Source organism: Setaria italica, chromosome III (assembly GCF_000263155.2).
Source record: "Setaria italica strain Yugu1 chromosome III, Setaria_italica_v2.0, whole genome shotgun sequence".
Lineage (NCBI taxonomy): Eukaryota > Viridiplantae > Streptophyta > Magnoliopsida > Poales > Poaceae > Setaria > Setaria italica.
Genome location: NC_028452.1, coordinates 27,141,093 through 27,153,333, shown reverse-complemented (window position 1 = coordinate 27,153,333; position 12,241 = coordinate 27,141,093).

The following is a 12,241-nucleotide window of genomic DNA, read 5'->3' as shown; positions in this document are numbered from 1 at the left end:
AGGTGCCACCTGCAGGAGCACCACCTGACTGGTAAAGGGTGATGTGGCACTGGAGTTCAATTTTGTTTTCGTCTGAAGATGTAGGAGTGCCCAACATTGATTAGGGTAGCATGAACTGCAAGAAAAATTGCAAATATGAGGATGAAGACTGTACAAATGGAGAATTTTAGGTTGTAAACTATACTTCCTTCGTCTAAACAATCGAAGAATTTTGCAAAAAAAAAAGAGGAAAATTTCAGTACATTCTAAAGCTTATTTGGATTTTGAGATAGTGAGCGTGATAGAGTTGGATAATTTAAAATCAGGGTGGGTCAATCTTTAGCAGTGCGGTTGCATAAGCAGTGCAGTTCATATTTTTCAAGGAATTGAAAACGGCGGTTACAACATGCAGTGCTAGGAAACTTTGTAAACAATAGTTGCACATTTTTTTTTCAAGGAATGGCGAAAAAATGGCACTGCTTGCGACGATTCCAAACTACAGTCTACAGTTGCAAAAAAAAAAAAACACAAGTTCTTTACGAGTGTTGGATCTGTTCTGAAAAAGGCCCATGGGGGATCCAGGCGGTTGATCATGGGCTCATGGCCCACTTGAGAAGGTTGTAGGTGTAGGGGAGGGCTCCAAACAAATCCAATGTGAATGAATGAAGAAGGGTCATTATACATTTCGGTACGTATATTGTTTTCTCGATATATGGGAGGGAAAAAATGTAAAGTCCGCATACTCAAACACACGATCCAAAAGCATTGATTTTTAATATGGATTTATGCAATTATGAAAACTATCACAAGAATGCCTTGGATCACAAACAAGGAAAAAAAAAGGAAAGTACTCCCTCCGTTTCAAATTATAGGTCGTTTTGACTTTTGTAGATACATAGATATTATTATGCATCTAGACATAAGGTATATCTAAGTGCATAACAAAATCTATGAATCTAATAAAGTCAAAACGATCTATAATTTGGGACGGAGGGAGTAGTTAATTTGTTTCGTCATGTTCATCAATTCGTCGCTGACATCACAGCCAATAAAGTACTCGCTCGGTTCTCCTTAATTATTTTCGCATAAGTTCCCGAGCCAGCTTTGCGTCTTGACCCGGATAACATTCAATATAGACAAACTAATTAACTAAAAATATATCTTAAACCAGATAGAGTATGTTTTTGTAGAACTAACTTTTTATAAGTGTAGTTTAATTAAATAAATACGATAATACAAGTATTAACTTGGCATTGTGACAATATAGATTTTATCTCATGGGCACATGTGTAATAAAAAAATATGATTAGAGAGACAATCTCCTTGAACTTCTCAAATTTTGAGAAAACTTGCCATCATTCAAATATGAGTATATGACTATTTGGAACTGAAATTATTTGGTATTTTCTTTGGAACATCAATTTTTTCATGTAATTTCTGAATATTCTGAAATATTCCAGAGGCATCCTTCCTTGTGTTGCGCGGCGTGGACCACACACCACAGCATCCCCCGGCACCCGGCAGCATGGGCACCAACGTGCAGCCTACCAAACAAGGGACTCGTAGGCTTACTGGTTAAACAGTAAGCATCTTACCATCTTCCAGCGCTGGACAACAATAGTGCAAGTGCAACCCGTGATTCCATGCCACTCGAGGCCTAAAAACATCCATTACAACGGCAATGGGATATGGCCATATGGGTAACGTTTCTGTGGAGCAAGATTCCCAGTTCTGGATCTCGCCGGCCAGCCGGCCACAAACAACTCCCCGTCCTTGCATAAATGGAGATCACGCAGGATAGCCGCACAGTACTAACATTCCACCATACTTGCTGGAAATATTGCACAAAATTATTCTATGTTTAAATTTCTCCCTGTCCAACCTTTTAAAGCGGTATGAGCAACGTGGGACAAATAACCAGATGCATCCTTGCTTCAGAATTTCATAAATGGGAGTCTCATAATATATGATGGGCCTGATTTTTTAATAAACATGGATTATCCTCAAGATATAGCACAGTCAGCAGACAGGGCAGCGCGTGTTCCACGGGGTTTTTGATGGCGCAGATGCCACGAAACAAAGCACCGGGACCTAACGACCACACAAGCATTTTCTTCAACAGCTGCTGGGAGACGATCAAGTGCGACCTAATAGCGGCCATCAACTCCTTTCATAACTCTCGTTGTGCAGACCTAAACTTGCTAAACAAGGTCACAATCATCCTAATCTCAAGAAAGGATGGTGCGGAGGATATTACAGATTTCAGACCAATTAGTCTAATCCACACTATTGCGAAGATCATAACAAAGATCCTTGCCCTACGCCTAGCTCAATTTATGAACGAACTGATATTGCCTTGCCAAAGTGCCTTCATCAAAGAAAGGAGCATTTGTGACAACTTCCTCTATGTACGCAACCTGTCATGCCGCTTCCACATAAACAAACGGCCGACCTTACTCATGAAGCTAGATATATCCAAAGCTTTCGACTCTGTACGATGGGACTACCTATTGATGATGATGCAGCACAGAGGATTCCCACTAAAATGGAGGAACTGGATCACGACCATTTTGACCACATTAACATCAAGAATTTTTCTAAACGGGATCCCCATGGAACCCATACATCATGGCAAAGGACTTCACCAAGGCGATCCGCTCTCACTGCTACTCTTCATCCTGGCAATAGACCCCACTACAACGACTCATGGCAATGGCCACTAAGAAAGCTCAGATGAACAAGCTCAATGGCCAAGCGGCAAGAATGAGAGTATCCATGTATGCTGATGACATGGTAATTTTCATCAAACCCACTACACGATACGTCACAAACATAAAGGACGTATTGCTCAAATTCGGAGAAGCAACTGGCCTCCAAACGAACATACAAAAAACAAGTGTCACGCCTGATGCAGTTCTACGCAACTACCCAGTAGCGCGACGTAACTTCCCAATAAAATATCTGGGGCTACCACTAACGGAAACACGACTAAGACGAATAGATTTCCAACCAATGGTAGACAAAATAGCGAGCAAGCTATCAAACTGGAAAGGAAGGAACTTAACACAGGCCGACGGCGGATGCCTCACCAAAGCATTTTTATCCTCACAACCCATATATCAGCTAATGGCACCCAAAACACCTAAAGACGTACTGGAGAGATTGACAAAAATAAGAAAATGCTTCCTATGGGCGAGAGACAAGGAACTCACTAGAGGAAAATGCAAGGTCAACTAGACGAGGACCACTTTGCCGAAGGAGCATGGGGGAGTGATTCTGAACTTTGACAAATTTGCAAGGGCGCTGCGTATCAGATGGCTATGGTATGAATGGGTTTCCCCCAACAAGACGTGGGCCAGAACAGAAACACCGTGCGATGACCACGACAGACTGCTTTTCGCCGCATGCACGACAAGACATGCTTCTGGCACGATGCGTGGATACAAGGACGCCGATCGAAAGACATCGCCCCTAAACTCTATGCCAAAGCAAGGAAGAAAAAGAGGACGGTGTGCGAAGCGCTAGAAAATAGCGAGTGGATTAGAGACCTTAACCACACAGCAGGCTTCACAATAACACACCTAAGAGAATTCGCAACACTATGGAGCCTAATACAACCTTACAAGCTATAACCTAACCAGGAAGACAGAATTACATGGAAATTCACGCAGAGCGGCCAATACACAGCGACTTCAGCATACAAAGCACAATTCCTAGGATGCGCAAGGACGCCAAACCTCGCAACCGTCTGGTAGGCCTGGGCCCTACCAAAATGCAAACTCCTGGTCTTCAGACAGACTAGCAAAACGAGGATGGGACCACACCCCGACTTGCTCATTATGCAGATGCACGATGGAGACGGCGCATCACCTCCTAGCAAAATGTAGCAAAATGTAGATTCACAAGATGAATTTGGAAACATGTGGCCTTGTGGTTAACATAGGAAAGGCTGGACCCAAAAGAATGGCTGCAAAGCACAACCACCTTGGAATGGTGGACCAATATCACGTCGACACCAGGAATCTCACGAAAGGTGACAAGAAGCTTAACGCTACTGGTCACGTGGGAAGTATGGAATGAAAGAAACTCCATAATATTCCGTCACTAGGGTTCATCTGTACCATCATTGCTGGCAAAAATCAAGTCCTCGGTGAACCTATGGATTACAACGGGGGCCAAGAGTCTTGCGGGCCTTCTAGCGCGAGAGTAACAACAATCCTTATATAGTTTTTGTTTTCATTTTTTCCGGTTAGCCGGATGTGACTATCCCTCTTTATCAATGAAATAGGCACATTCTCGTGCCGCTTTTGTTTAAAAAAATTATCCTTAATTTCTTTGTCATCCTACCCACGCTCCTATACAATAGGTAACTAGGTAAAAGTAACTAGGTAAAAGTAAGGCATTAGTTACATAGAGAACCTATCGGCCAGTGTTAGAGCATCTCCAATAAATTACTAATACATAATCTCCTAAAAGCACATATATAGTTTAGTAGTTAACTTTTTAGCCTCCTCCTTCAGCTAATTATCAATATCTCATATACAATACTTTAATAGGCTGTCATCCTAGGCCACAATCCACCTAAATATATAGATACGACCCATCTCTTCTCCCTAATCACTACTACTCTTTCCTAATCCTAACTACAACAACTTCTTCTTTCATCCTTCTAATTTCAGCGAGCAAGCACAACAGTCCAGGTCCATCCTTTATTCCATTCCTTCCACTACAAATCCTCTAAATTCTCCATAAGCAAAGCTACAGGTTGACCACTACTTCATCCCACCTCCAAATTCAAGCACCCACCTCCAAATTCAAGCACCGATCAACAAATCCACCTCAAATTCTCCCTCTCCTGCTCCCCACCTTCCAAGAACAGCAACACACAAGTTCATAGAAATGTAGAAGCATATATTACCAAGCAGCTCACTAGTGGAAAATATCAATAAACTCTTTCGCAAGCATATATCACAGATGACTAGGAAACAAAAAAAATAGCAGGCTTGTGGTAGTGTTTATGTTTATCTAAGATAGATGAACACTTAGCTCACTATAATTATGTAAGTCAGCGGTATTTCTAAAGCTAGAGCCATAAATATGCCCAAACAACATGTCCAAAAATAATGTAACACCCCATCCTCCAAAGCCGCATCGCTCAGCCCTTCCGAGGGACGGGATGCATACACATAGCACCCTGCTTACATTTTTGTCCTCTCTTTATGTAAAAGGGTTAACCCGAAGGTGCTATGGCTGGTAGACAAAAGGTTTATAAGTTGGTTCCATCCTTGCTCAAATAGCAAGGTGGTACTAAACATGCGCATCTGAGCTCATGGGCTACTACCGGGCCATCCAAATTTGGGTTGGATGTCAGGACAACCTAGTAGCAGGTAGCAGCAAAAGCAAAATAAAGTTTCAAACGTGCATGAACATATAATGAAACCACAAACTTTATCACACACCAGCGGTGTCGCTTGAGGTCCCTCCTATCAGTGCTGCCAAGATCTACGCATGCATTGCACTGCCAAATGCTTTTTGCTCATCATCAAGGCAACTTGTGTCCACGAACATGATCTTTTGCTCTCACTTGAATTTCTTGTTCATTGCATTCTCACTCATGACCTGCAGTTTCTCCTCCTCAATGACCACCTTGCACTCCTCAACGACCACCTTCCGCTCCTCAATGACCTTTCGCTCCTCCATTGCCTTAACCTCCATCCACCTTGCTTTGTCTTCTTGTTTCTTCTCTTTTCTTTCTGTGGTCATTTCATGGAACACCTCCTTGTAGATGCCACTCTCTGATCCTTTCTTTAACTTCTCTTTCTACACCTTTCTACCTGGAGGCCTCTTACTTCCGGGCGCTGCTGAGCATGGAGTTGGACTCCTGCCTCTCCCATTCTCATTCAGTACTCCATCATCATCAACATCTTCGACATCAGCAAAATCTAGTGAATAGTTGGTTGACTTTTGTCTCTTAGGTGGAGCTCCATCTTTCCTTTATAGCCACTTCTAATTATGTTGCAGCATGGTCCAACAATGCGGCATGACGAATGGCCTCCTTTTAATTGGATCCTTGTCCTTGTACCTTTCCTGGGCGATGTTGATCTACCAAATTTAGCAAGTGTTGGTTTGCTAAATGTCATGAGCAAAGTGTTAGAAACAGTTTGCAAGACATTAATTACTCACATGCTCCTAGTATGGAACACCACTTGGATGGAGGTGCTCAACCTGTGACATGTAGCCTGCCCACTTATTGCAACATTCTTGAATTGTACCCCCACCGATGTTGGAGTGAAGCAAGAGAGCGGGTAGAAGCACACTTTTTTTTGTGGTGATAATGGTAATATATGCGCTTCCAGTATGTGCTATGGTTTTGGTCATTCCCTGTAACAAGATCAAGACTTATACTTTGCCATGCCAAGATTAATGATTCATCTTCTTGCGTTGAGTAGTTGGCAAACCTTGAATGGTGAGCTTTTTTGTAATCGGATTAGGGACATCATGTTCAGCATATTCCTCATCTTCATATGGCATTGAAAGGGAGATATCATCTATGCCCACATCATCATTTAGCATACCCATAAACGAACTGGTTGATGAACTCTTAAACCAAAGATACATATCTAGAAACATTCAACTACTTGATTAATGTAGCAAAGTGGCTCTGTGGAGTTAAGGATTGCTTTGAACTCACATGTGTATAACAATACTAGTTTTACTTATCTGCATGCATCAGCTAGCACTGTTCATGAAAATGGATCGTTCTTGTTTTCATTGGATAGATGAACTAAAGAACTATGGGTTAATCAAATGAGTATGGGTTGCGCATATACAATTCAATCTTAATTCAATAGGAGTATGCCACCTAAATGAGTTATGTGAACCAAAAAAACATTTCAAAATTGCTGGAGTAATTTTTTTAGGCGGAGGAAACTGATAACAAAGCATAGGTTACCAAATAGGGATGCAAACAAGGAAATGGCAGGTGAACAATATAGTGCCACTGATCAAAGAGTTGTCTACCATCCTCAGAGAGGTTTGAAGTGTGCCTCATGTACCAAATATAATTTTCATTGTTCTAAGAGTATTGGCATTTTTATTTATCTCCTAAGCAAGTTTTACACAGTAAAGCGGCAAACTATTACATATATAGCTACATATATATTAGCTACATAGACTGATAAAAAAGTCAAGAACTCACCTTGGATGCATTTGCTCGAGCAAGTGGTAGGCGTCATCCATGTCAACCTCACAAGCCACAGTTGGGGTGCTGGCTGGTGCGCTCTATGACATGTGAACCTGCACAGCAGTGTGGGGGGAGCTGCTCTGAGCCAACACCACTCGCCTTCTTGTTCGTGCGTGCCTTGCGCAGCGTCGGTGTGGGCATGAAGGGTCCTCCATGAGCTGCTGGACGAGGATTCTGGATGGCTGGTCTGGCGTAGGCAAGGGGAGTTGTGGCACCTCCACGGGGCATAGTAAGGCTGTAGGGCAATGGAGGAGCATCGGTTCCAATTGCGACGACGGGGTTCCATCCATGGCGGCATTGGGAAGGAGCTGGAGGCGGGCGTGGAAGAAGCAAAGCATGGCAGGATGGGTCATGTGGATCCATAGTGCGATGACCAAGTGGAGTGAGGCTGGGCACCGGTGCTGAGGTGGAGCGGCGGCGCAGGAGCTGAGTGAGGCGGGCAGGTGCGAGACGGACAAGACTGTTGATTTGGCTCGGGAGGAGGTCGATTTAGATGAGCAAGCTCTCAATCCAGAGCGTGGGGTGGCGCTAGGGCAAAGCAAGGCGAGCAATGGTGCTCGGGAGTCAGAATGGAGAGAGGCGAGCGGTGGCACGGGATGGGGAAATATCCCCACTCCACAAGAAACGGTGGATAGGTGAGAGGGGTGTCTCCCCTCTATTTTCAGTAGAGAGGGCAGTTTTTTTTGCTGATTGCCAATTTTTTTATTGGGTACGGGGTTGGTAATCTACTAGAACAACTTTTATCCCTGAAAGTTTAAGATTGAATAAAAAATTATGCTAGGAGTAAGAAAAAAGAGAAAATAGCACTTGAATAGTTGTGTCGCAACCTGCAACTGTTCAATTGTTGATTTCTCTTTTTTTTCACATTGCACAAGTTTTTGTTCAACCTTAAACTTTCATGATCATAGATGTTTGTGTGCTCTATCAGTTCATATTTTTGGATAAATTTTTGATACACCGATTTACACGCTATCGTGTTTGGTAACACGACACCACCGTAACCCATGGTAACTTCGATGTGTTCTCTAGTTACATAGTCCATTTATATATACTGTCATTTCACTATATTACAAATGGTCTATAGATATATGTTTCATTGGTTCACAATCTTACTTGTAATTATTTTCCATAATAATAATTATTTAACGTATATTCTAATAAGCAATTAATTGTAAAAAAATTAGCCCACAATTCTTGTTTGAAATTGTCTAAGCTAAGATAGATTATTTGTGATGGTTCTTACTTCATATTTGTTATGTAGGAACCTTAATATCTACATTCAATATATTTTATTTATTCATAAAAAGTTTGTTTCTTACCTATAGAGTTTGAGATTGGATAATGCGACCTTAGACAAGATAAATTAAAAGAACTCTATATTCATGTTGGAGCTGAAATTTTCAGCATATTATATGTGATTGACATCAATTTCTAATATGGACTTGCTGGAAATTTTCCTAGCCATTTTCATGCGTGATAGAAAATCTTATCATAGCCTAATCAATTCACCGTGCCTCATTTTCCTCATTGTCTTTATTTTCACTACAAAATCTCGTATATCCATCTTCTCCTGTTCTCTACCTTAACCGTACCCCTAATCATTTCCAATCCCCCTCAAGTCCCCCACTGTACTTGAATTATACCGCACCCTTCTTCACCTATTATTATTTGCTGCTAACTTGTAAGCTATGCTTTGTTAATGGGCACCGTATCTGGTGGAAACCAGAGCCGTTGTGCAACCTTGGAAACTCTAAATCAAGGCCACAACATGCTCATCCAATGGATAAGATTATAGATGGGGTTAATTTGCACCTAAACGCCCGTCGGCCAGTAATGCAGAATGGTATTTTGCGAATCCCCCTACCCCCTGCCTCCTCTAATCCCCCCTCCATCCATCTAGACCCTTCGCTCGGGGGAGGCGATTCACCGCCACCCCTTCGTCCGTGGCGCTCCGCTCCGCCGGCCTGGTGAGGGCGCCGTCGGCGCCCCTCTGCCCGTGGTGTGCCATCCCGTCGGTGCCTTTCCACATGTGGTGTGCCGACCCATCGGGGCCCTCCCACCCGTGGCGTGCCGCTTTGCCTGGCATGGCCAGGGTGCCACGCCGCTGGCCTGTTGATTCACCGGCCTGGTGATTGAGACACCTTCGAGGAGCTTGTCAACCGCCACCCATCGCCGCTCGAGCGTAGAGATCCACAGTGGCTAGGGTGGTGCAGCCATGTCGCCGGAGATGGGCGGCGGCTCAATGCTGTGTAATGCCAATGCCAATTCTGCATTCTATGTAATGCCGGAACATAAGCCTACTCTGTGTAATTTGAGCAATATGTACTGACTTCTGTGTATAATGCACTGAGCAATATATCCAATCTGAGTTGTATGAGGTAGAATCTAAGCAATATGTACTGACTTCTGTGTAAGGATGTAAATGCAATGACATTTATGCAAATGCACTAATCAAATAAATTGCAGTGAACTCCATGTCCATGTATAATGCACTGAAACACTAAAAATTTGCAGCAATAAGCTAAATGATGTCACTAGTAAAAAAAGCGTTTACAAGAAGCATTCCAAAGGTTACACGAACTTGAAATATCAGCCAACAACATTGTTTGGGCAATTGCGTGCATCATGATTCCCTACTTCCTTACATTTTCCACACGTCCATTTACTTTTACCCTTTCTTCTAGCCTTCATCTCCTTGCTCTTCTTAATTCTTTTGCATCTCCCTTTCGACTTGATATCATTCGGTGGATATATATCGACTTCATTTGGGATTTTACTACCAAGGAAAGATTCATACTCATCCTGTTTATTAACTCTTATAGCAGGTGTGATCTTTTGGAGAGGTTCTACTAGGTTGGATAAACTAGAAAATAAAAGTCCATCCCTTGTTCAGAGTTCTTGGCCATTTGGATAAGATCTTCAAACTTGTTGCGTGAATCTAAAATCTTTTTCCGCATTGCCACCTCCATAGGATCTTTAGGCTTTTCATCTAGTAGGTTACCTTCTTCATCAAAGAATAGTTCCCTGTAAAATTGAAGATCTGATCAAGACTATTGTACAAAATAGCCATAGAAAAAAAATCATACAATACACATCTTTTCTCCCATCTCTTCATAATATAAATCGATGGTATCTCATTTTGCTTCTCGGCTCTAAGCACTTGTATGATATGATAGCACGGGATGCCATAGGACTCATATGATTTACAGAGCATCTACCAAACATGTTTGACTTGTTCAACTGAACCACTCGCTCTTTTCTAGATAGACTACTGATGGTGATAATTTTTATATCTTCACACTCTGTAATGCCTTGAATAATGCAATGGTCTCCTGCAGCTACAATTTGCCCCTGAAATTTACTAAAAACTTCATGTGTATATATCACACTACATTGCTTCTCCATGGCCCATGGTGTCATTAATTTAGGAGTGGTGTGAAAACTTGCATTGTCGGCTTTCAACTCCTCTTGGCGCTGGCACTCCAAAGCTGTGTCAAACCTTAGCCAATACTCAACAAAGGTCAATTTTTGAGGAATGAAATGGTTCAAAAAAGAATTTGCACTCTCCGATCGTGACGTAGTCCTAAGGATTCCTGCTAGAGGTATGTCCATAAAATATGCCGGAATCCATGATTGACGAATGTAAACTTTGTGGAAAACCAATCATTTCCCATGAGTGCAAACTCTGTTATGATAGAATTCCATTGTGACTCAAAATCATCTGAAGTCTTGGAGCCCCAAATACATATGTTTAGTCTATCCTAGAACTGTTCATCCTCTCTTATAGAGGGTCCGACCTTCTCAGGTACCTTTTCCATGATATGCCTCATGCAAAGTCTATGAGCTGTATCTGGTAGAATCTGAGCAATAGCAGCCTTCATGCTCGCATCTTCATCTATTATAATTAGATGAGGTGCTACTCCACCCATAGCCTTAAGAAAGGTGTTAAACAACCATACATATGACTCGATCTTTTTATTTGCCAAAAATGCTGCCCCGAGGAAAACACTTTGCAAGCGATGATTGACTCCAGTAAAGGGCAAAAAAATCATGTTATATTTGTTAGTGGTATATGTTGAATCTACCGAAACCACGTCACTAAAAACACTATAGTTTTTCCTGCATAAGGTATCTGCCCAAAACACATGAAGAAGTTGTCCTTGTTCATCCACCATAAAGTCATAAAAGAAGGCAAGATTTACTTCCTTCTTTCGCTCAAGTTGTGCCACAAACATTTGTGCATCTTCAACCTTGATTTTGGTCCTGAGGTCGCGGTAATAGTTTTGCAAATCCCTCAGCGTGCACCCAACATTCTAAAACCCACCCTCACTGACATGGAGAAGTGTGTATGCCTGTTAGGTGCCAATGCTAACCTTATGACAATTGAATAAAGTACTCTTTGCCCTCTCACTAATATTACGGTTGGATCTTAGCAAATGCCTCTTATCTGGTGACGCAAAACTATGGCTGTGCTCCTCAACCATTGAAGCTATCTGGTACTTCTTGTCACTGCCAAGCTCGACAATAATATGTGCCTCACAACCACATCTGGTTTCAATCACATTATGTGTCTTTCTCTTTTTTCCGGATTCATCAATAATATTTTTTACGTTCTCCTTTTTGTACCCTTCCCTTGAACAATAATACCACTTGATTAATATTTTCTAATTTTGCTTCTTGTGCTGACCAACACGAACAGAGAAACTAGCTTCATGTGCATACGATTTGTAAAATTTCTCCATACTGTGAGTGTATCAAACATCATTCCAACCACAGGCTTCAAATATTCTAAAACCCACCCTCACTGACATGGAGAAGTGTGTATGCCTGTGAGGTGCCAATGCTAACCTTATGACAATTGAATAAAGTACTCTTTGCCCTCTCACTAATATTACGGTTGGATCTTAGCAAATTCCTCTTATCTGGTGACACAAAACTATGGCTGTGCTCCTCAACCATTGAAGCTATCTGATACTTCTTATCACTGCCAAGCTCGACAACAATATGTGCCTCACAACC